General features: G+C 35.1%; 1 protein-coding gene across 40 annotated transcripts in view; it reads right to left on the reverse strand.

The window, feature by feature from the left end:
* ZBTB20 (zinc finger and BTB domain containing 20) overlaps positions 1 to 26866 on the reverse strand; it is a 789483-nt gene that overhangs the window by 462012 nt on the left and 300605 nt on the right. For 38 of the 40 annotated variants that reach the window (XM_045036357.1, XM_045036335.1, XM_045036347.1 and 35 more), the window contains one exon: positions 23058 to 23131. The exons of the other annotated variants lie outside the window; for them this stretch is intronic. The gene's annotated coding sequence lies outside the window, so the exon portion shown is untranslated. The remainder of the gene's footprint in view (positions 1 to 23057; positions 23132 to 26866) is intronic. 40 annotated transcript variants of the gene reach the window in all.

Raw genomic sequence — 26866 nt, forward strand, 5'->3', positions numbered from 1 at the left:
ATGGTCTATCAGGTTTTGAACTGTGCTGAGTACATTGGATATTGTGGTTAAGACCAAAGTAGATTCTGCCCAAGAAGTAGATTCAGATAATTAAATTAAGAATTACAATATGATACATGTTATGTTAGGTGAACAACTGGATATTCTGGGAAAACATACTGTAAGCTATTTATACTTTAACTCATTCCAGAAATATGGCAGCACTATATTTGGGCAAATATAAAGTGCTAGTGGTTTTTATTGACCTTGGATTTCTTCTGATTTGGTCTTGCTTATGTACAGAGTAGATTGCCATATGTGGGTCTTACACACACTGTTTGGTATTCAAAATCTTGTCTTTGAACTACCTACTCAATTATGGATACATCAAGTACAAATACATTTGTTTTCTTAATTTCTTTAAGACTAAATATGGCAGCATTTTTCCTACCTCAGTGTTTCTTTTTCCTGTTAAAGTATATCTTTTATTATAAATGACAGCAACCTCAAGAAGATGATGGTGACGATGTGTGAAACAGAAAAAAAAATATGCTCTCCTTTTGAGATTGTATCTACAGGCCCAAGAAAAGTAACATCTTGTTTGGACTGGTAAATTGAACGAACAACACAGGAGTCAGAGGAAGCAATTATAGGCAATGCCAATTCTTATCATTTTAATAAGTGAAGGTTTCAGTTGGTCTTTTTTTGTGTGTGCTTCTTTAAATTCAAGCTATAGCCTATACCTTATAACAAATATTCCACACACACACCCCTGCCCCACACAAAAAGTGTCATCCACAAAGTGCATCCTGCCTTAGAAACCAAAACTCTAGAATTATTAAAGCAGACAACATGTGATCCTCCTTCATTTCAACCTTAGGGAGGAAGAAAACTGCCTTTTTTTTCCTTTGCATGAAAAAATATACTTAACTAGAGCTGCCACAGGCTAAGGGACTAACAGGGTAAAACACTAAATGATCCAATACATAGGGCATTTATCTCACTGGATTTCATCTAGTTCGGCATCATGGCTTTGTAGTCTAAGCAGTAGATGAAAAGCTTCAATAAGCTGGGCAAATAATGTTTTATGTGAATAGCATAGAAAAAAAATGAATAGAAACACAACACTTCACCACAGCACAGAATACAATTAAATATGATTATTAAAAAAAAAAAAAAAAGAAAAGAACAACAGCAGCCAACCCTCTGCCCCATCACTGAAAGAAATGTGATCAGTTCAAGTAGTCTTAAATACGGTGAAAATGTTCTTAGGACAAGCAGGATGAGAGAACAGAAAAGTCTCACTCTCATCTGCTGGACTCAGGGCAGTGTGCTGTGTAGCTACCATTTAACTGCTCTGTGTTTAAGTTTTCCCAACAATCCTATCAATTATGTATGCATGTTTGTGTTTTATAAGTTCATAATTTTTTAGATTAATTCGTGGAGCTGTGTTAAAGGATGAACAAATCATGCTGCAGGAATGAGAATGTGAATAAATGCCAATTCTTCCCCAGATAGGAGATGGAATACCCTCAGTCCTAGGATAAGAAAATGAAAGACAGGATCAGATGTGGACTAGTCCCTTCTCTTAAGGATCTCGAACTAATTAAATACATTGACGCTAATTGTCACAATAACAATTATTGAGCAATAGCTATGTGTAAGGCACTATTGCAATCATTTCACATACATTTTCTCATGCAATGATCACAACACAATATTACAGATAAGGAAACGGAGGCAAAGAGAAGTTAAGTAACTTGCTGAAGATCCATATGCTAGTAAAAAGTGGAGTTAGGAAACAAACCAGACATTCCAGAGCCCATACAATTTTAGAATATTCTGACCAAAAGAGTTGAAAGGGGTCTAACCAATACCTTGGGAACATTATTCAGCTTTTCTGGACTTTAGGTTCTTCATCTAGAACAGGGTTGGGCAAACATTTTCTATAAAGAACCAGATCATAAATATTTTAGGCTTTGTGGGTCAAGAGGCAAAAATCAGGAATGCTGTATCATATTGGTACTTATATAACAAGTAAGAAAACAAATCACATTATATTCTTTAAATAAAATTATTTAATTTAAAAATATTTAATTTAAAATTTTTAATTTCAAATAAAATTATTTAACATAAATCACACTTATTAACAAAATGTAAAATATAATAATAATTAAATATATTTTTTGTAATACAGGTCTATTAATGATAAGAATACAATTCTTTTCTAGAGGATACCATTTTGCTTAATTAGGGTCAAAGACAGTGTCCCTATTATGAAGTCAGTTGTAAATGTTCATTTGTGAAAACATTCTTACCTCATAGAGGCCACACAAGCTGGATTTGGCTCACCAGCCACAGTTTACCAATCCCTGGTCTAGAAAACAAAGTCAGAACCCTTCCAACTTTAAGATTTGATGATACTACCTTACTCTAAAAGCATAATAAGTATGATTTTCAGTGCCTTCAGTAAATCTAGATAAAAAGTGAAATTTATAAACCTTATCTATACTCTATACATTCTAATAATTAAGTGAACAGAATGAATGCAACTATAGTGTCAAATATTTGTATTTGCCTTGTGGATTATTGTTGTCTTAATTTTCGTAGGACAATTTAGATTTTTACCATATTTCCACAGGCCCCTTTCAATGTCACTACAGAGGAATAAGCTTTCTGTTGAAAAGGCATTTGAGTGGTAAAAGAAAATGTGGCATTGAAAAAATCAGCTTAGCCTTACAGAGAAATAAGAAAAGATTAAATACAACATATAGATAGTTTCCCTACTGAAGGGAATCCCCATATGACTTAATTCTGTGTTTCTATGCTAATATTTGGTATCTTTAATAATCTAAAATGATACTTTATATAAATTGGTGCTGGATTTGCTAAGTGTGGTTGTTGTATTGTCTTATTATATTGTTGTTGGTATTGTTGTTATTACTATTATTACTGAAACTCCTATGGTTAGTCATGTGAATTTCCCAAAAAGCTTCTAGACTCATTGTCAGCTTTCATAGGAAGTAATAAAAACAGATGGCTTCCAGCATACACAGAATCTTTTCAACACACACCAAAAGAAGTAGAGATTTTGCCCTTACTTAGAGCAAAAATATCAAGAACTCACTGTCTCACATTCATTTATACTCAACTGCCTGTTTTCAAAAAAAACATTAAAAAGTCAATCTCAGATTTGAGGTCAAATATCACATGATTTGTCAATCATTGAAAGCATAATTGAGCACTTCTGTAATATTAAAAAAAATAAAATTAACAATTCTGGAAACTTGGAGTAAGTTTCTGGTATCTGATTCCTGATTGAGTCAAAGATCTATTAAATGGTGCCATAATGCAAATTTTTTGATGGTCCTAAATAAGGTTGGCCCTGGCAAAATTCAATTTTATATTTACTCCAAATACTACATTTTATTTTTCCCAGGTAAAAATGAATCAACAAATCAATTAATGCTATTTTGTATATACTTCCTAATGATTCTTCCAAGGCAATAGTTTTTAATTTTACAGGGGCTTTTTATTTGAAACTATTAAAAACTTTCCCTCCTCCATAAACATACAAAAGATAAAGTTTTAAAGAATTACAAACATTCCCACCACTTAAAAATAAATTTTAACAAGAAGTAAAAGAATCTTCCTCCATACCTTCAATCTTTCTCAGTTACCACCCAAGATAACCAGTTTGGAGTACACTCTTCCCATATCTTTCAGGCAGTTGTATTTCACTCTGTACAAGGTAAGATGAGAATTACCTACACTAACCTACAACTTCCTATTTAAGCTTAAAACATGTAATGCATATGTCATCACAGCAGTATGTATGGATCTATTTTATGCTTTGTAATAGTTTGATATAGTCTAATATAACAATGTTTTAAGCCATTTATCTTTTTTTTAAATGTCTATTTTGAGAGAGGGAGTGAGAGGGAAGCTGGGAAGGGGAAGAGAGAGAGAGAGAAAGAGAACCCCAAGCAGACTCCGTGATGTCAGTGCAGAGCCCCATGAGGGGCTCCATCTCACCAAGCGTGAGATCATGACCTGAGGTGAAATCAAGAGTCAGTCGCTTAAATGACTGAGCCACTCAGGTGCTCAAAGCCATTTATCTTTTTGATGGAAATCTAGTATGTTTTGAAATGTTTGCTATTATGAATAAAGCTGCAATGAAAATTGTTGTAATAGGGGCACCTGGCTGGGTCAGTCAGTTAAGTGTTTGACTTCAGCTCAGGTCATGATCTCATAGTTTGTGAGTTCAAGTCCCGCATCAGGCTGTGTGTTGACAGCTCAGAGCCTGGAGCCTGCTTCGGATGGATTCTGTGTCTCCCTCTCTCTCTGTTCCTTCCCTGCTCATGCGCGCGTGCTCTCTCTCTCTCTCTCTCTCTCTCAAAAAATAAATAAATAAATAAATAAATAAATAAATAAATAAATATTAAAATATTTTTGTAATAATTGTAATTGTAATTGTAATTATTGTTCCCATAATTCAATATGTAAGCCAGTTGCTTTCTCTTTTTTCCTAATGAAAATGCTGAACATTTTTACTATCTTTTATAAATTTCTTGTTTTAAAATTCAATGAATTTTAATACATACATATATTTGTGTTACAACTGCCACCACTATCAGGATATGGGCTCTGCACTGACAGCATGGAGGCTGCTTGGGATTCTCTGTCCCTCTTTTCCTCTCCCCCACTTCCTCTTTATCTCTCTCTCAAAATAAATAAACATTTAAAAAATATATGCCTAGTTGAGAGTTTCTGCTGTGGTTACTCACATACAGAAATTATCTAAAACAAATGGACCAGACCAACTAAGTGTCTAAGGAAACTATATTGACAAAAGTATAAAAATAAGAAAAAAAGATGAGACAGAGCATAACAGGACGGTGCTGTTCACAGAGAATGGGAAGAGGAATCAAGATCTTTTACTTCATTTAAGATGCCTGGTGGGACATCCAATGAAGACAGCAAGTGAATGGTTGCTTTTATAATAAGTCTGGAGCCCAGGTGACAGGTTAAGGTCAGACTTGAGATAAATATCTGTTATCATCAGCATATAAGTAGTATTTAGAGTTACTGGATTGGATGAGCTCATCTAGAGTATATTGTGGAGCAGAGAAGGGGGATCTAACACAAGAGACTGACAGATCAGTAAGGTAGGAGAAAAATCAGGAGAGTGTGAGGTCATAGAAGTCCAGGGTAGACATTATCTCTCTCCTTGCCTCTCCCCGACACACTAAAGGATTAAATCACATTTTGAAATGCTTCTGAGAGGTTGAATGAGAATAGGCCTCTATATATCAGGGTACAGACAATGTCCTGCAGCAAGGAATAATAAACAAATTAGTGAATTATGTATGCTACATTATGATAAAAAGAAAATATTTGTTAAGAAGAATAAAAATGTTGCCTTTCTTGTCATCACTGGTAGCTAGATGTGAATCCTGAAAATAAATTTGGAGAGGTGAAATAACTTGCCCCAGCTCCAAAGCTACCAAGGGGCAGAAGTCAGGCTGTGATGCAGGTCTTCTGATTCCCACAACAGGGCTGTTTTCTCTAAAAGAAAATGTGTGCTTATTAACATAAATATGTTTTCATTTTTCCAAAATGTTATTTTAAAGTAGAGACTAAAACCCATTCAACACCTGATGTGGTGATCTTGAAGAATTTTATTTCAGGAACCACATTCTCAAATATAATTTGCCTCAACATTAGAAGTACGAACAGAGCTATAATTTGCTTTTTTTTTTTTCAGATTGCCCTTTCCTGTTGTATCACATATTATTCATGTAACTGGCCAAGATAGAGCAAACACTCAAAAACCATGTACTGAATGAATACAGTAATTTTCTTATATCTCATATTTATATAGGTACATACACTATCTTAAGTATGTTAGAATTTAGATATATAGAGGCAAAATTTTTTAGATCTTCAAAAAGGAAATTTCTGAAAAATTAAATGAATGTACTATCATAGGGGGAAAAAAGGCAATTCTGAGAAGAGTAGAGAAAAAGCAACTGTATCAGAAATCTAAATATAATAGACCACACTTTCTTTTCCTGTGGGGGGAAAAAGTACATACGAATAGAATATCTCTAAAACTAAATCAGGAAAGATTATGGCCACAGAATCACATTGTCATCTATAGTTTTATTTATTTTATAATTTTTTTTAATGTTTATTTTTGAGAGAGACAGAGTACAAGCTGGGTAGGGGCAGAGGGAGACAGAGTCACAGAATACAAAGCAGGCTCCAGGCTCTGAGCTATCAGCACAGAGCCCAACGCGGGGCTCAAACCCAGGAACCACAGGATCATGACCTGAGCCAAAGTCGGATGCTTAAGTGACTGAGCCACCCAGGCGCCCCTCAGCTATACCTTTAAACTATGTAGTTAAAAAATGAAAAAAGTGTTTCCGCTCCACATCTATTACACTGACTAACGTAATAAAAATACCTGTTGTCAAGGCTGTGGAGCAACTGGAACTCTTATCCATTTCTGATGGGAATACAAAATGATATAGCCACTCAGCAAAACAGTTCAGCAATGTCTTATAAAATGAAATATACATATGTCATGTGACCTAACAATCTGGCTCCTAGGTATTTACTCTAGAGACTGAAAACTTATGTCTGCACAAAATCCTATACACAAATGATTACAGCAGTTCTATGATAACTACCCTCAAGTGACAAAAATAAAAAAACAACCAACTAAATGTTTTTCGTGGTTAAATGGATAAACAGTCTGGTACAACCATACAAGGGAATATTACTTAGCAATGAAAAGAAACAAACCATTAATACATACAACAACATAGATGAATCGTAAATGCATTATGCTGAGTGAAAGAAGCCAGCCTCAAAAGGTTACATACTATTTGGATCTATTTATGTGAATAACAGTTCTCAGGAGGACAAAACTATAGTGATAAATGAGAGATCAGTGGTTGTAGGAGTTGTACGGGAAAGGGATAAAGAGACAGCATAAAGAAATTCTTTGGGTGCGGGAACTGCTCTGTATCCTGATAGTGGTGGCAGCTGTAACACAAATATATGTATGTATTAAAATTCATTGAATTTTAAAACAAGAAATTTATAAAAGATAGTAAAAATGTTCAGCATTTTCATTAGGAAAAAAGAGAAAGCAACTGGCTTACATATTGAATTATTGGAAAATATGGAATATTTCTAAAAATACGGACTCATACAAAACCATGGCTTCGCCTACCAAGAAAATAATTTGGTAAGAGATAGTATTGTTGGTGAAAGAGTAGCTGTCAGCTCTGCCTCTACCATCAGTTAATGAAAATGAGAACTCTAGTACAGCTATGGCACTCAATAATAACCCTCTTTAAGATTTGGTCTCTATAGTTTATGACAGTCATTACTGCTTATGAATCAAGGATAATACCAGCACTTGAATATCATAAATACGACAGGCCTCAATAGCAAAGTAAAGATTATTACTTAAACTAATAAGTTATTATATTTCATAGAGCCCTCATGAATCTGTGAATAGACTACTCAGTTCAGTTGCGCCTCTGCACCCTGTAACTATAATCCATTTGCAGTGAGAAACCTCAAGTTTTAAAATGTACGTTCCTTTATGTATGTATGTATGTATGTATGTATGTATGTATGTATTTATTTATTTATTTATTTTTATTCTTTTTATGTTATTTAGTGGTAAAATATATGTAACATAAAAGTTACCATTTTAACTATTTTTAGGTCTGCAGTTTAGTGGCATTAAGTACATACACACAGTTGTGCAGACATCAGCACCATCCTTCCCCAGAATGTCTTAATCTCTCAAAATGAAACTCTGTAACCATTAAACAATAACTCCCACTCTTCCCTCCTTTTAGCCCCTGGTAACCTCTATTCTACTTTCTTTCTCTATGAATTTGACTGTTCTAGATACCTTGTATAAATAGAATCATACAGTAGTTGTCTTTTCATGTCTGGCTTATTTCACTGAATATAATGTCTTCAAGGTTCATCCATGTTGTAGCATGTGTCAGAATTTCATTCATTTTCAAAGCTAAATAATATTCCATTGTGTTCATATGCCACGTTTTGTTAATCCATTCACCTGCTGATGACCATTTGAGTTGTTTCCGCCTTCTATCAAATGCACATCCCTTTGACATTATTGTCAGCCACCATTCCCTCCCCACCCCCACATAAATGAGACGCAAGGCATATTCTGATACTCTTCAGCAACGCAAAACATTTCATTTACAATAGACAAGTTTAAAGAGAAATTTTAAAATTTGGTCACCTATACATAGTTTCTAACTGATAACTATGGAAATAGCAATTTTATATTTCTCAAATATTTGTTCAAGTTTGGTCATTAGCTTAAAAATGTGTGTGACATACATGTCTGTGAGACGCATAGAGCTGTATTATGCATGTTAAAGTTTTATTATTGTCTGGTTAGGAAGGTAGTCATTATCTAGAAAAATGGTTTTCTAGTGTGAAGCAGCAGGTTAAACTAAACACGAATTGAAAATTCTGAGATGAAATAAGAGTTTGTCTCCTTTAAGGTATAACTTGCAGCTAAACTCCACTTCCGACAAATCAAAACAGAATATCTGGGGGATGCCTGGGTCAGTTGGTTAAGTGACCAACTCTTGATTTCGGCTCAGGTCAAGATCTCACAGTTCGTGCTCTCTCTTGCTCTTTTAAAACAAACAAACAAAAAAACAAAAACAAAACAAAACAGAATGCCTGGGGTGGGGCCAGTGCATTGTTTTTGTTTGTTTTATTTTTTTGGAGTTTTTCTTTTTCTTTCTCTTTCTTTTTTTCTTTCTTTCTTTCTTTCTTTCTTTCTTTCTTTCTTTCTTTCTTTCTTTCTTTCTTTCTTTTCTTCCTTCCTTCCTTCCTTCCTTCCTTCCTTCCATTCTTTTTTTTCTTTTTTACTTTTTAGGTGATTTTAATATGTAGCCAGAATTAGGAAACTCTGAGCTAAAGGAAGAAATCCTGAGTTAAAGAGTGTAAGAGTAATCAAGTGAAAGCAACTGTAAAAAGTAATTGGGGCCTGGTACATCAAAATGAAAAGAAGAGAAATTCAGAATTCTAAGTGGCAGAAGAATCTCTTAAACAAGGAGAAATTAAATAGCCTTTTAGTTAAAACAGAAGAATAGAAGAGTTGTTAATTATAAGAATAATTAACATCTATATTCTAAAGAGCTCCAGAACCTAAACTAGAATGTAAGCCATGAAAATGGTCTGAGAAAGTCCTAAGCTGAAAATAAGATAAATAGAGGAACAAATTTTTAGAGTTTTGGAAATATCAACTTTCTTGACTGTATATAGTTTTTGTTCCATTTAAATGTTTGTACTAACTGAACTTTATAGGTGTAACATAAAATAATTTCTCATCTAAGTAAACATTCACTTTATACACAAAAGCATAGTTTGAATATATCCATTGACCTACCTTACGTCTTTGGGCTTCTCACACATGAAGTGACAAGAGTCCTGTTTGCGCTGTACTAACCCATCACCAGGAGCTAGAAAATGTAACATCTCTGTCACAAGCCTCTTCCCCCAATATCTCCACCAGAACTGAAGGGATGCTTGAACATTAAAAATGACCAGAACATGGTACCACAATAGCAGTCTATAAAAAATTGTCAGAAACATTATCATGTCACTCAAACTTGAGGTGAAATCTCTTTACTATAAAGGATAACAATATTAAAATTAACACTGATCAAAAGCGAAGAAACAAAATGGCAAATAAGGAAGAATATCCCAATAACACTTTTCCTTTTATTCCCTCTCTCTCTCCCTCTCTCTCTCTCTCTCTCTCTCTCTCCTTCTCTCTGGACATTTTAGAAAATGAAAAAAAAAATGGAAAAGAAGTGAATAATGACCTCTCAGAAATAAGCCCTAATATTTTATATGTTTTGTGTCTTGCTTTTTTTCTACCTAATATGAGCATTATTTGTCTCATTAAAATCTCCTCATAAACATTATTTGTTTTTCCAATCACACCTCTAGTACACACCTTAATCTCACACACACATCTTTCTAGCTACAGTTACTGTTCTCACCAGCCTATTGGGGCACTGGTAGGAGTCACATAATAGACAAGAATTCACATTCTTGTGTAAATCCTCTCAACTGAAGGCATAGGGAGGAGAAGGGATCCACATTTGTGGGCAAGCTTTCCATGATCAGTTGCTTATTGATTTCTTCAGCTCCCTGGAGTTAAGAGCAACAAACATAATTGCAAGCATATTCTAGAGATTTCCTCACACCTGTAAGTGGTTTACTCTGAGTCAGCACTCTCAAAATGGAAGGAGAAGACAGCTGGCTGGCTGGAAGTGCCAAGACGACCCAGCCCACCCAGGGTAGGACCCATGAGGGACCAGGGAAGATTTGTGCAGATATAAACGGTTGGAGTGTCAAAATACATTTCATTTGTTCATGCTTCCGAATCTCCTAACCAATCACCTTCTTCCATTCATCCACCCTCTCTCATTTTTATTTGGGAGGAAGGATTCTCTCTGTCTCTTTTTCCCTCCCTTCATTCCCCTTTCCTTCTTTCTCCAATTCTCTTCCTCTCTCCTTCCTTTTTCGTAAAGCCTTTATCGTAATTGGCTATAGCATGAAGTAAAGTATGCCTGTTTATCATTAGTTGTGGTTATCATATTACAACTTCCCTGTGTTTTAAATTTAGCTCATGGTGCCTCTCTCCTGTATCCTTAAAGATCAGTCATTGTCAGGACTACTCTGATGGGATGTAGAACATACTGACTCTGTGAAATATAGTACCTCAGACTGCACAGTCCTCTCTTGCCTGGTTCCAATTCAGATATTCTGCCCAATTCAGAGGCTCAAGGGGGCCTTTGGTGCCTGTCTTTAACCTAAGGTTTCTGGGTCTGACCCTCTGAATACTTAAAACTCCTGTGAATTTTCTGTTGGGAATATAGTCCTGAAACCTTATCTTGCAGAGGTGTTTTTCTTTTCCTTCTTCTCCTTTTTTTTTTGTCCCCCTCAGTGAGTTAAAGAAGCCTGAAAGTCTAGTGAGATTTCCATCAGAAAGGGAAGAAAAAGACAGACCCAGCAAGGAGTTGAGAAGTGAGCAGAAAAGTTAATTGACCTGGGCCTGAGGAGGGTTAGTGAGAGCCCTTGAAAAGGATTGTGAGGCAAAGGCAACAGGAACGTTGGGGCAGCTATTGTGGGAGATGTATTGTGGATGAGAGATGGCCAAAAAACCAAAACAACCCCCAAAATGTTTAGAAATAACCTCTCAGAAATAAGCCCTAATATTTTATATGTTTTGTGTCTTGCTTTTTTTCTACCTAATATGAGCATTATTTGTCTCATTAAAATCTCCTCATAAACATTATTTGTTTTTCCAATCACACCTCTGAGTCTTTAGACTCAGATTACTTTGAACAACTTTTGCTTGTTCAATTATTAATTCTTTGTATATGATTCATGTATGAACCTGCTTTACACATACACACACACACACACACACACACACACACACACACACCACATTAACAAGAACCAGTACCATCACGAAGCTCAGGAAATATTTGTTGAGTAAATGAAACACTCTATTTAGAGTATGTACTTTACTCTGTCTTATGGAGGTTGAGGCACTACAATGAAGTTGAAAGTTCTGTATGGTGATTATTTTTCTCGGGCTGCTTTTCCAAGGAACAAAAGGAAGTAATTTAAAAAATAATTTTACATATTCATTTTCAGACATACTTTCATAAAATTCATTATAACTAATGAAACAATAAAAAATGGTTAAAGAAAAAATTACTAATCTTCCATCAGTCCTTTGTGATTCTCAACCCTGTAAGATGACCATTGTGAAGAATATGGTCATAGAAAATGCACAACATTTATTCATAAATGTTCATTACCCTGAAAATTTGCTCTTTTCATCTAATAAATATGGTCATCCTCCCAGGTCAATAGCGATAGATAGAATTCATTCTTTATATCTATATCTATATCTATATCTATATCTATATCTATATCTATATCTATATCTATATCTATTATCTATGTCTATGTCTATATCTATATATCTATATCTTATATCTTATATTTATATATTTATTGTATATATTATATAATATATATTTATTTTATATAATATATATACATATACATCTATATATTTATTTTCGAGAGACAGAGCACAGATAGCGGGGAGGGGGGTGCGGGGGTGGGGGCCGGGAGAGAAGTAAACACAGAATCCTAAGCAGGTTCTAGGCTCTGAGCTGTCAGCATAGAGCCCGACACGGGGCTCGAATCCACAAACCGTGAGGTCTTGACCTAAGCCAAAGTCAAACGCTTAACCAACTGAGCCACCCAGGCATCCTAAATTCATTCTTTTTCTAATGGCTCTATAATCTTCAATAACATCTGTCCATATATGGTATATATATGGTCAAATTAATAAATTTAATATCCTTTTTAAAAACAAATTTTATTAAATTTTACTAAATTTTTACACAGGATACTCAACACTGAACACCTATTTGGTACCAGCTTTACATACTGAGAAAACTAGTAAATTACTCATGGTTCTTTACCTCAAGAAATTCACTGTCTAATATGAGATAAAACAGTTAATTTTTTTTTTTAATTTAAGAGGAACTGCTCAGAGAATTTATAGTAAAGAATGCTTTTAAAATAAATCTTTAAAAGGAGTAACATATTACTGGCAATTCATTCTTAGTCATTGCTTCAAATGTAGGAACAGTGCTTAGCAGCTACAGAGTAGCTCCCTATATGGCAACTCAAAAAACAAACTAATTTTCTAAACAGTAAGAACTCAGATAAAGCACCTTACTCCCGAGACCTCAAAGTGATTTATAATTCTACTAATACTTTTACTGTAATAGTAATACACGATATTTATGAGCTATCTTTATTCCATAGAACTCTAAATACTTCATATGTATATTTGACTTGTTTGTATAATGTCTGCAAGTTTGAGAAAAGTGTGCCCTACAGATAAGGAAAACGATCTTAAGACAAAACTATTTGACAATGCCTGAATCAAGTCTCCAGATAATCAGCCTCATGCTCTTTCCTTTCCATTACATTTGCTGCCTCCCTCGTGATAACTGAAATGATAATGTGGATATTATGATGTAATCAAACAGAAAGTCTCATGAAGCATGAGAGAGTCAGTACTTATTAAAAAACAAGGGTTTTTCATGCAAACTATTTCTCTGTCTACTTAAAGGGCTTATTAATAAAGCTTCGCTGACAAGTTTTCTAGGTGAGATGAGTCTGTTAACTTATGGAGCAGCCAGTCTAGTGGGCCCCTCCCACTAACCAATGCTGCAAGAAGATAAGACAGATAAAGCCCCAAATGTGTAACCCAAATTCACAGCTGTTCCTACCAGCCCTAGTCCAGAGAACAGAACTCTGATAGTAATAACAGTGGCAATGGCAACAATGTTAGACATATATTGATTATTGACTATTTAATAAAGTCCTACAATATTCAAGTAAGTTAAGCAAAGAACAGTTCAGTACAATTGTAGTAAATTTCATATGGACAAGCTTAGTGCAAAATTGCAAACAAGTAAATGTCAAAAATCTTAATCTTCGAATACTCAGTAACTGTCAACATGAGCAAACTTATTTTACTATATCTTTGAGGACATTTTATCATAGGAGGTTTATAAGTCAGAGAATCTGATACTACCCAGAACACTGAGTTCATTCTATATTCAATTTTTATGACCTTCTGAAAGAATGTCAGTTTAGCACGGCCTCTTCCCTTTTCCAGATGACAAAGAATGGTGCTTTCACATTGTCATTTGGGATACATGACGGGGTGCATTTAGAGCCAATGTACTGCACCTGATGTGTAAAACTCTTTATTGTTCTAGAGAAACTTGTGCCTAATTCCCTGGCAATTAACTGTTTCAAAGAGTCACAAGTCTCCCAATTGCTTGTCACCAGTCTCGAAGAGATTAGATAAGCTTCCTCCCTGTTACAAAAGCTTTTCTTCATTCAAAATTCCTTTGAGAACAAAACATTAAACCAGAATTGGATTTTTTTTAATGTTTATTTATTTTTGAGAGAGAGAGAGAAGAAGAAGAAGTAGGGAGGAGCAAAGAGAGAGGGGGACGGAGGATCCCAAGCAGGCTCTGCATGGACAGCTTGGGCGCTGACAGCAGTGAGCCAATGTGGGGCTTGAATTCACTCATGAACTGCGAGATCATAACGTGAGCCGAAATCAGACACTCAACTGAGTCACACAGGCGCCCCCAGAATTGGATTTTTAACAAAATACTATAAGATTGTTGAAAACACTTCTTCTTTCTCCTGACAAGACTCAGCAGTTCAAAAGATATATTAATGTACTTTGATTTAGGGCTACTAGCAACATATTGCAAAGTGCAAGGATGAACCAAAGAACAAAGTCCCTTCTGCAAAGTAGAAAAGATGGTTTTCACTGAGTTATTTTGAAGACTTGAAGGGACCCTTTCACACAGAAAGACTTGGAAGTCAAACTCAAGAAACGGAGAGGACAAAGTAACAGCTGTAGGACCCTAACAAGTAGGCATCACTTTTAATTACCATGAACTTATGTGTATTGCTGCCATTCTACAGTGACAACGGGTTTTCAAATAATTGTTCAAGTATGTTGATAATAGAAAATGACCTTCTCAGAAATGAGAAGCACTGCTAAAGTTGACACATAGAAGGAAATTCAGTATCATGTCTGAGTGGGAGCTGCCAGTAACAAGTGTTTCAAATATCTTCCTCTTCTTTCCCTTTTTTCCCTCCCTCTTTCTGTCTCTGTCTCTCCTACTTTTACCAAGAACTTCACTTCTAATGTAGTTCTCAGTGGTCATTAGAAAACAATCTAACAATTCATAAGTATGTTTGGATTTTCAGTTTTGTGCTTTTTTTAGAAGCAGTAACAATGAGTTCTTTCATTAACCTATATCTCTGATCAGGCTTATAAGGCTTCAAATAAGTTAATCTTGAGAAGGAAAACATAAAACTTCTTCCTTCTTATTGGCCTCATAAACACAATAATTTTACTTCTTTTACTTTTCAAAGGTGTGTTCAAGTATGGTATAGCTTAGCAGTATCATTGTCTATGATGTGATTGGGGTCTTGCACACAGACGCACAGTGAGTCGAGATAATGTGGAGATGAAAGACTAATGTCATAGATTTGACCTATCTTCCCAGCTCCTCATTTCTCAAAGAAGGAAACATATACAGGGCATTGCTTTTATTTCTAGACAAGGTGATACAACTTAATTATAAAAGCACCCTTCTGACACACTCTCTTCCTTCTTGGGAAGTTTATGAGAGCATTCATTACAATTCTACTTTGTCAGATAAAGAGCTGAGGTGTGAAGACCACAGAAGACTAAACAGCATCCAGAAAAACAGACTTGAAGGTTGGTGGAACAATGGAAAGAATACCTGGGATCAGACAGATCTGTGTTTGAATTCTAGTGAGGTTTTTACTAAGATGTGTGGGCAATTTCATCTCACTGAAACTAGGTTTCCTAAATTTTAAACTAAGGATTATAACATTGATCTTGAGGTACTTGAGGGAATTAAATGTGAAAAGATTTAAGCAGAGAGGGCACCTGCTAAATGTAACTTTCTTTCCTTCCTAACTCTTTTCAAAGTTTGAACTATTAGAGAACTAATGACCTATGTGACCACATGAGCTAAGGCAATAACAAAATGCAATAGATAAAAACACCAAGCAGGAGATAGTACAGAGTTTGAATCAGTTAGGCCTGGCATCAATACAAACTCACTTACTGGCTTTGCAATCTTGGATGTTACTTAATGTTTCTGGAGCTCAGTATTCTCATTATAAAATGGAAATGATTCCTACTTTGCAGGGTGGTTGCTGAGTGTGGTAGCAAGGATTAAAGACAACTTTTATAAAGCATCTGGTACATTAAGTAAACAGATTGTGAGTAATACATATTGTTCAGATTTTTATTAATTAAAGCTTGTCTATAGACTCATCTCCTGTACTTAATATTCCTTTTTCCACCCAAGACCTTAAAAGGGTGATTGTAGGGGTGCTGATCACTGATTAGCTGGTTTAGCTGTGTTAATCTAGCTCCTAAGAATTAGGGTTACAGTTCCAGCCTTGCCATTAACTATTTAACTGTATGTCTTAGATACGACTTCTAGGCCTGAATTTTGTTCATCTCTAAAATGAGGAGGCTGGAACAAATAATTCCTAAGGTTCCCTGTTGCTATAATATTTTATGATTATAGTGTCTTTTTATTGAGTTATAGCAGATAAATCCTCATATCTTTAGAGCTTAACCTACTTCTCTATGGTTTAATTTTCACATTCCCTCTACTGTATTTATTTTCTCCCTCCCTTCCTTTCCTTTCTTCCTTCTTTCCTTTCTTTCTTTTCTTTTTCTTTTTTTTCTTTTCTTTTCTTTGTCTTTAGTTCTTTCTTTCCTTCCTCCCTTCCTTTTTTCTTCAAAAGGGGATAATTTCTATCTATATTGGTTTTCAAGCAAACCAATATCTCCATCTTGACTTAGTGGTATTCCATGATATTAATGCATCATACTTTAATATAATCTGGATTCGGGGGCACGTGCATGGCTCAGTAGGTTAAGTGTCTGACTTTAGCTAAGGTCATGATCTCGCGGTTTGCAGGTTCGAGCCGTGTGTTCGACTCTGTGCTGACAGCTGACAGCTCAGAGCCTAGAGTCTGCTTCAGATTCTGTGTCTCCCTCTCTCTCTGCACCTTCCCCACTCATTCTCTGTCTCTTTCTCTCTCTCTCTCAAAAATAAATAAACATTAAAATAAAATAAAATAAAATAAAATAAAATAAAATAAAATAAAATAATGTCGATTGTGTTTAATCCAGAATTCAGTAATATTATAGGTAGCAATAATGAGGATAATGATGATACATTTCAAGACTTTCTATGCCTCCAGGCCCCTGGTCATTGCACATAATAAAATATACCAAAATTAAAAATAAGATTAAGGTTTAACAGATAAAAATACATCCTAGGAGTAAAACACATTTTTGGTACTCATTCCGACATTACGCAATAAGCACTTAAAAATAAACAAAAATAAGAGATTCATTAACCAACAACAGAATCTTAACAATTATTAACTAGAAAAGAAATAAAATTAACTTGACCTTATCTTAGAAGGTTGTCAGAAATCAACTTTGGTTATGTAGATGGGAAATATGTTGTGAACTATTAGACCTTAGTTTCAGAAATCCAAACCCTCCTCAAACTCAGAAGTGAACCTTCAGTTAAGATTCGAAATAAATGTATAGATTCTATGAGCTTGTGCATAGTATGTACTTTTGAATTACTTTCATCTTAGTCTATTCAATTAGAATATACATTATATATTATATTTACTTATCTATTTTATATGTACATCTATTAATGTGTTTTTCCAGTGTATTCAAAATAAAGTCCAAATTCCTCACCCTGGCTACTCCTCTGACTTCACTTCCAATTACTCTCCTCCTTTGTCTACTTTCCTCTAGCCACTCTGGAATTCCTTTATTTCCTTGAATACACAAAGTTTGTCTTTGCCTGAAGGCATGGTCCATGCTGTTTCTGTCTGGAGCTTTCTCTTCCTTCCATGTTTCTACCCCCACTCCAAATTCCTCACCTGCCTGATTCTTCCTGTGCTTCAACTATCAACTTAAATGACACTTTCTATGAGAATTCTTACCTAAGCACTCAATGGATAGTATAGCAGATTTTCTCCATGCATTATAATCTTACATACTTATTTCCTCTTTTCATGAACTAAAACTTGTAATTTTGTAATTATTTGTTTACTTATTTAATGTTTGATTCCTTTAGGAGACTATAAATTCCATGAGAGCCTAAGGGATCACTTCTATATTCCCAGGATTAAGCATGGTTGGATAATGAATTAATGATTCTACTGTGGTAGATTGTGTAGAGTTTAGAAATGTTAATTAAATATGGACTCTATTCCCAAAGAATTTATTTTCTAGTAAAAGGATAAAGCATACACATAAGTGTTGTTAAAAAATATAGAAAGTAATTCGTGTCTCAAAAAAAAGTGTAGGTAAATGCTACATTAGTTTCTTAGGCTATTGTGAAAAATTACCAAAAACCTGTTGCCTTAACAGAAATATATTCTTTCACAATTTTGAATGCTAGAAATGCAAAACCAAATTGTCAGCAGAGCCACTACAGTGTTAAGTGAGTTTGGTAAGCAGGGGAGAGTGGATTATTTCTGGCTACATCAAGGAGGGAAGGTTTCATGGAATTAACAGTATTTAAAATAGACCCGGAAGGATGGGTTAGATTTGCACATGGAAAAACAGAATAATGGCCATTCCAGATGGCAAGAACAATATTAATAAAGGAGGGGGGAGGGGATAGTGAGGAAATTTGGCTCGAGTGTGTGGTATATTAAACCACAAGATTAAGTCAGAAATGAGGTTAGAATTAGATTTTAGATGGTCATGAATACTGGTTAGAAATTGTTTGGTAATTAATCTAGAATTACTAAAGTTTTGTATGAACAGAGGTGACATAATCTTACAACTCCTGCTTCAGGAAACCTAATGAGGCAGCAGTGTTTAGGATGAGCTGGTCTTCCTTCCCCCATCTCTCTTAATTAGAAGATAGATCATTGCAGGCAAGAGAAGATGAAAGCTTAAGGCAGAGGTACCAAGGAAGAATTAACAAGACTTGGCCACTTATTGGACACCTGGAGGATGGTGGAAAGTAAGAATGATATATTTTGAGTCAAGATGACCTGGGTAGTTGAGATGAAAAAAATTAGTATAGTCAAAAAGAGGATGGTTTTTAAATAGAAGGATAAATTCAATTTTGATATACTGACTCTGAGGTTTACATAAGGACATTGGAAATATAGGACTGGAATTTGGGAGAAATACCAGGACTAGAGATACAAATGTGTGAGTTATCAGTAGTGAAATGACTGAAGTCATGCAACCCTGGAAAGCAGTGTCAAATTATGGGAAGAGTATGAATGTGGGGTGTGACAGATATACTCACATTCTATCCTTTATATTACCCGCTGTATGACCTGGGACAAATTGTTTAATCCCTCCACTTTCTCAAATACACGGGGGGGGGGGGGAGGATAATATTATCCTTTAGTTAGGATTATAGGATTTAAGTATCTAAAAGGACCTATCTTTTTAAGATATGCTTTCATATTTTGGCGGCATGATTCCCAGTAAGAAATATATTTATTTTGCAATCCATTATCTTAAAAATTTGTAATACACTTTTTATCAATTTTTCCCTGTGATACTATTTCATTAAAAGCATATTGACTGTGATCTTTCAATTGATTCCATGACATATGAATGAGTTGCAACCCACGCTTTGGAAAACACTGGTTCCAACCAGTATCCTATACTCAGATCTCACAATTACTATTCACTGTTCCCTCAACTTGTATTTTTGTTACTTCCTCTACTTGGGCTACTTAATATCCTGTAATTTCTTGATAGTCCAGAAGAAATGATAACTATTTACTTACTCCACTGCACCCACATAACATTCTATCTTTAAGAAAGACATATCTATTGTCCAAACAGTTTATGAACTCTTTGATGATAGGAACTATATATTATTTACCTCAGTAAGATGATTTGTTCATAAGGGGCACAGAATAAATTTTAATTTATTATTATAGAGAAAAGAGAGAAGCGGTCTGAGGAGAGAACCTTGTTGGACACTTATATCCAAGGCCCTTCCCTGGCATCCTCATGAATGCTTCAATTCTTCCTTCTCTCTACGCCAAAGCTTCCATTGAATTTTTTAAGGCAGAACACCAATCTCCTCATTTGGGGCACAAAGACATAAGCCACCGATATTTGTATATAGAAACTTGAGCTTCTTCACAGTGGGGATGGAAAGGTTTGGAAGGTATAAAATAAATCTGAGGAAGAAAGTAAGATATATCCAGGACTTAGCTGTGGGTAAAATAATAGAAAAGTTCCTACACTGGTCTCTTTGGATTGCTAAATGACAGAATCCAATAAAGGCAACCTGAAATAAATTACTAAGGCAAGTAATTCATTTTAAATTATTAAAGTTTATTTCATTTTTTTTCAGACCCTGAAAAACTTTTCTCTGACAGAAATGACCCCTGGCAACAGTGACATTCTGACACCATGTGTGATGCACTCACTTGGGAAGTCTGAATTCCATGTCACAATGGCTCTGTTCAGATTACTGGTTTTATCATGCCTATAAGCACAATTAAACTACTGAAGTTTCCAATGGTCTTCTGTCCACTTAGTAAATCATCATAAAGAATATTAAGTCAACCAAATAAATTTGTTTCCATGTGACTCATTGTACAACCGGAGGCATGATATCAAAATGTATAAAAAAATGAAAAAAAAAAAAAAAACTTTTGTTAACAATGAATGTTTTCAGAATACCCTTATATATTAATTTTGGGCTAGTCAGTGGAGGGGACTAACAGTTCAATGGGTCTCATAAAATGAGCCTAAGGCAATTTGTTCCTTAGAAACACTGTTCAGGCCCTGAGTACAGAGGAAAGATCAAAACCCCAGATTCTAAATTTGGGTTGACTCTCAGGCCTAGATGTCTAAAGGGTGATCTGCACTGCTGGTCATTATGGTTTGGGTAATTTACATGTCCTACCCTGGGCCTCAATTTATTTATTTCAAAATGAGATTATTGGACTTCTACTTACAGACTTTCTACCTGTAATGTTTGATGAAGCTCTACCTTAAAATTCCTTTCACCTCAATTATTAATCTTAAAAAAACGTTAAATGTGTTTACAAAGTTCTTTGATGTCCTTAAACGTTATTCAACATGATAACAGTACAATTCACTAAGCCTAAATTTTATCATTTTAGTTTTGCCTCAGAGGCCACGTTTTATGAAAGCCTTAATTTGCATCACCAGCAGCTGATTTAATAAAAATGAAGGGACCCCTTTTGGAAATAAATTAAAATCGGTGGGGGAGGGCAAAGAACTTTATGCAAAGAAAACACCAAAACAAACAAACAAACTCAGGAAGCTAAATTTAAAAGGGGTCAACAGGTTCTGAGTTCTGAAGAATGTTGTGGTCTTATTAGTGCTGAGAAACTGGTCCTGGCTTTTTATGCACTGAGAGTTGAAGTTTCTAATCACAACTTAGACCAACGGGTGAAGAGTCCATCCTGGAGTCAGGTAGATTTATCTTTGGAGACAACTCCAGTGTATGGAATGTGAGACACAACCTAAATGGAAAACTTCTGGAAACCATTTCACAGAAAAAGGATATAGTATGAATGCCCTCCTCATCCTGGTGATGAGAGAGAAGTGTAAAATCAATGAGGAGAAAGACTGAGAGACTGATACCTGATGCGATATGAGGAACAGCTCGTTTGCCTTTGACAAATTCCTTTAAAATTGCCTTCCTGTCAAAAACTTTCTTCAACCCCTCTCCACAATAAATGCCCTCTCAAAGAATGAATCCTGAAGTTCTGACTATTAATAAATTTTGTAATTGTATTAATAACAGTAGCTATTTCTTGATTACTATTATTATGCCAAGCACTGGAGATTACAAACATGAATAAGAAACAGACCCTACTTTTGGAGACCTTCCTGTCTATGAGTTTGAACTGTTGTAGTTATGACAAAAACATGATAAGCATCATTTATCACTCATACTAGCCAAGCACTGTGCTCAGTGGGCAACATGCATAAGCTGTCTGTCCAGGCTCCCTTTCCATTCATCAGATACTCTGACTGTGAGATGATCTTGCTCTGTTCATGCATAATCTCTCTCCTCCCACCAAAAAAAAATGGATGTAGCAGAAATTCAGACCATAGGTAGAGATATTTCAACAACTTCCGGACTATCTATAGTCAACACACAAGAACTATAGCCAATAGTGAAAGGGTGCAATGAACCAAAGTGAAAATGGAAGAAACCGAATCACCTTTAGTGCACTCTGTTGGACAGACATGGTGGCACTCTGAAAACCACAATGCAGTGTACCCTGCATCCGGGATTCCAACAATGACTCAAGGAGATGAATGTTATTGAAGTGTTTTGAGACTCTAAGAAAGACCTTGCAATACATTAAATTGCAAAACTTAGGAAGACATCATAACCTTCTGGATTTCATTACCAAAACGTACATTTTCATCTAAAATTAAAAAAAAAAAAGATTGACTTTTCTCCTAGTATTTCACAACCTTTGAGTGCAGCATTAAAATGCTTTTCTTTTATCCCCCACCAACTATAAGCTTCTGTTTTCTTACCCTGGGCGTCTGAATCTTTTATATGCTCGGGTTCTATTCACTGCCTGTTATTCAGACATTGAAATCCCAAGTGTTAATTGTTCTTCCAAGTACATTGACAAAACAGCAGCTAAATAAGGGTAGACCAGACTGTGGTAGACTCTGACATGCATTTATGGAACAATGGGGCTCTGAGAGACAGCCTTGTAGCTCACGGGAAGACATAAGATGTGCTATTTTGACTGCTTCATAGCAGAATGGGGAACACACGCACACAAGGGAATTATGCATTTTACTTAGTTTTGCCCAAAGTCCTCAAGGCAACAGAATCTTGTGATGTCATCATGAACTTTTTTTCTATCCATTTCCATTGACACAAAGGCTAAAAATTTCTAATGACATCACAAAGGAAAAAGGAATCTATTTTGATTCCATAAGAAATCTATTACCTTCCATGAGACTTAAACAAAAATGTGAGAATCCTTCCTGTCAGGGTGTATGTCACTGTGCGGATTCACAGTGGGTGACACCCTCCCTAATGCAATTCAAACCAGGCAAAAAAAAAAGAGGATTCACAATTTGGGTTGAATAAAAAAGACATATTGAATATTGTGCCCAGCAAATTTTCTTTTTTTATAGAAGGAAATCATTTAAACATATATTTCTTCAGGGATATTCAAATTTTTACTCATGCTTGGTTACTATGTTACCAATGTTTTTGTCTTTTCTTGGGTTGGTCACAAAATCACAGAGAAAGAAGGTACAGGAAGCTTTCACTTACAGGAATGCAGTGCAGCTCAATCTTTTGTTTTTAAGGTGCAGTGATTTTAGTCTCTAAATGTAACTTCAGGCAGTCTGAAAAGAAACAGGTTAAAATCTCTTTCAGTTATAATTGGTATTTCAGATTTAATTAAAAATTAAACTTTCATAATGTTTCACCATCCAAAGCAATGCATTATCAGTCAAGCGTGGCTTTTTTTTTTTTTTTCTGTTAAGGAAAAAAAAAAAAAAACCCTCTTCCCAGACTAGTTTTTAATGAAAAGAAAAGGATCTAAAGAGTAAAAAAGAAAAAAAAAAAGCAATTCTGAAAAACAAAATATGCCTCCCTGTTTAGGACTTCATAATGATACGACTAGAAGCTCAGTACCTCTGAATTTTAGCTAAATTCCATCTGATTTTTTTAAAAAACTCCTAAACAACAATTTCACACCCTAAAGATTACATAAAATGTTAATTTTAGAGAATAAAGAAGAAAATCTATTATCTGAATACACATGTTGAAGGGAAATTAGGACTTGACATAGAATTGGAAAAAAATGTTAGATCTACTACTTTCAAGGGACTGAATTGGTGGTGGGGCAGATGGTAAAGTAGAGGTAAATGGACATATTTAGCAATACAAAATGCCCACTGCAGTGTATTGTGGGTTTGGCATGCCGTATACCACATCATCTATACGTATATCTCATCACATGCAGCTACTGCTCTGTGCAGCAGCACGGGAAGACCCTCAGGATTTGAACCAGAACTTCCTGGTTTAAGTAACTGAACCACATTTCTTAATATGTATTTCCAATCTTCAGATTGAGAGTCCAGGCATTAAAATCTCCAACTACGTCATAAATATTTGGGCTTAGAATGTCACACTATTTTTTCAATCCTTTCTTTCTTCATTCGACACCATCTCTAAATAAGATAACAGTTAAAAAAAAAAAGAAACAGACTAGATTAAGTCATCCCTATTTTTAGCTTTAGATAACTGACACTACAGGATTTAGAAAAATATAGCTTTTTTAGTGTGAAATGAAGATAATACAATTATCTTTCGTTTACTTCACACCATGGCAGTACATTTTTTATATATTTGTAGCACTAAATGTGGTATGTTTATGTCCACTTTCACATTAGTGCAAGGTAATATTTTAGTATCTCCACATATGAGAGCATGATCATAAATCACCCCTGAAATTGCCTCTATTATTAGAAATTGCATCTAGTTCCAACTTATGAATTCTATTTTCTTTTTCCCTTGAAGTATATGGAGGAATATTTTAGGTATTGTGTCTACTTGATATATATATAGATTTTAAATGCAAACTGGTTGAGATTCACAAAATCCATCCATGAATGGATCAGAAAAAAAATCACTGACATTGACTAACTAAACTTTTCCCCTGCTTCTCACATGCCTGAATTAGACTAAAAACGCACCAGTGTAAAGACAGAAATTATGGAGGCGTCACCAGGGACAACTGAATGAGAGGAGGGGAGTGCACATATTTCCTTATAAGGCAACAAAACATTCATAAAAGAAACTGACAAAAATAACTCTTGCTCAGAATTATATGGAATAACAATAATCCTCGATAAATGATTCAGAAATATAGAAACTGCCCACCTCTATATAAATCTGAACTACCGATTGGTATTGTTCTACTCACCACTCAAACAAGGTTAGTGAAAAACTGATTCACTATCTAGTTCATGCAAGAAAATGTGATGAAAACTAGGCTGCATATTTATGTATAAACTATTTAACTGACAACTAGCAGTTCAATTTAATCAGTCAGATTTCCTTTTCCTCAATTCACCAGATGTTGAGTCAACTGAACTATCAGTTCAAAATAAGAAAGTAATTTCTATGAACAGACTGTCTGCTATGTTACATTCTCCTCCTTCCTCATGTATTCCTCCTCTTTGACCTTTCTCTTCATTTCTGTTTCTGCATGTTTCTTCCTTACTTTCACTTTCTTCCTTATTTTTTTCCCTCTCTTTTTTTTCCCCTTGGTGAGGGTAATGAAGCTCAAAAATAACATCTTGTATCCTGTTGAGGGAAACTTGGTCACAACTATCCTTCCAGATGACAAACTCATTCTTAAATGTCTGTTTCTCAATCCAAAGAAAACAGAGCAATTGAGAAAATAGAGACGCAACATCACTTACCACTACCAACACCACCACTTTTAATTCCCATGCTACATTCATCACAAGGAGGACTAAAGTTTATTTATATTATCCCCTAACCTCAAATAGGACCACAAATAAGACTAATAACAGGACCATTTTGTGGCACTCAGGCAAACGGCTGGGCAAAACAGATGGATCTTACTTTGCGCCAGGACTCAAAAAATACAGTCGCCAACTCACTGTTGGCGACTACATATCTTGGCCCAAAGATGGACCTGGAAGTGGGACCAGTTGTCTTTGATATGAATACTGTTCCTATTCATATCTGCCTCATGAGATAATCATTAACTCTGTCACTATGTAGTGGGGTTAAGTATTGGATAGAAACTGGAAAAATGGTCATCAAGGAAGTGAAATATTCTGAAGGCATGTCGGATTAGATTAAGGAGCACAGAGTCAGGGCTGGAACATTTTTGGCACTACTGTCCACTTTTCAACTTCCTGTTTTTTTTTCAAGTTCAGTACTGTACACGGTACCCACCTTTAAAATAGTAGATTTCCAGAGTATGTGTCAACAATAAGAATATTTTGTTCTTGACATTTCAGGTTCTAAAATCTGCTAATTTTTTTTTAAGTCACCGAGATCGACCTCGGTCATTATTAAAATTGACCACCAGTGTTAGACTTCTTTAATCAGGACAAAACTATGTAAGGCTTTATAGATTACAGTCAACACCCAGTGATGCACTGGGAAACAGCTCAGTCAGTAATCAATGCAAATTACAAAGCCCGGAAGAATGCTTCTCTTGGCAGAGACCCTTTAGCAAAAGAGTTGTGCATTCTGCACTAGTTAGAGATTCTGAATGGCTTTCCAGAGAAGTAGCAAATGCATTATATTACAGTAACCTATCCTGTAACTCACGAGTCCAAAAAACAAAGCCCTAGACAATAAAGAAAACTGAAGGGGGGTAAGGAGCTATAGATCTTAACACTGACTAGTAACAAAGGGCTGCTTCTGACCACACTCTACTTTTAAAAAATCTTCACATGCATACAAGTTTTAGGCATCACCAGGTCACAAAACTTCAAGAAAAGAACAACAAAGCACTCCAGTTTAGGAGGTCTATGCTAATTCAGGCATTTCTCTTAATGTTCTCTCAACGATTCAGCATCGATTGTATCTTGCTCAGATCATTTTTGAGAGTTTATTCACCTATGATTTATCCATTCTGACACTGCTCAGATGATTTTTAAGAAACAAACCCTGTCTGTGGTCAGTGTAGAGGGAAATTATAATATTTTAAATATTTCTCTTAGTCTTTTTTTTTCTTTTCACTTAAAAATTTTTTATTATGGAAAATCTCAAGCACATGCAAGAGTAGGGAGCTTAGTAAAATGAGCTACCATGTACTTACCCATGGTCCATTTTTTTTTAATCTATACTCATCCACTTTTTCTTCTATCAGCTCATTTTAATGACAGTTCCGGATATCATATCATTTTATCCACAAATATGTTAGTATGTAGTACTAAAAAATAATGACTTCTGAAAATCATAACAAATATCATCATACCGTGTCAAAAATAATAGAGATTCTTTAATTTATTAAATATCCTAGGTCAAATGATTGAATTTTAAATGCTTTTTGTTCTTTGTTCATTTTTATGACTGGTTAGTTTGAA

Source organism: Felis catus, chromosome C2 (genome assembly GCF_018350175.1).
Source record: "Felis catus isolate Fca126 chromosome C2, F.catus_Fca126_mat1.0, whole genome shotgun sequence".
Classification (NCBI taxonomy): domain Eukaryota; kingdom Metazoa; phylum Chordata; class Mammalia; order Carnivora; family Felidae; genus Felis; species Felis catus.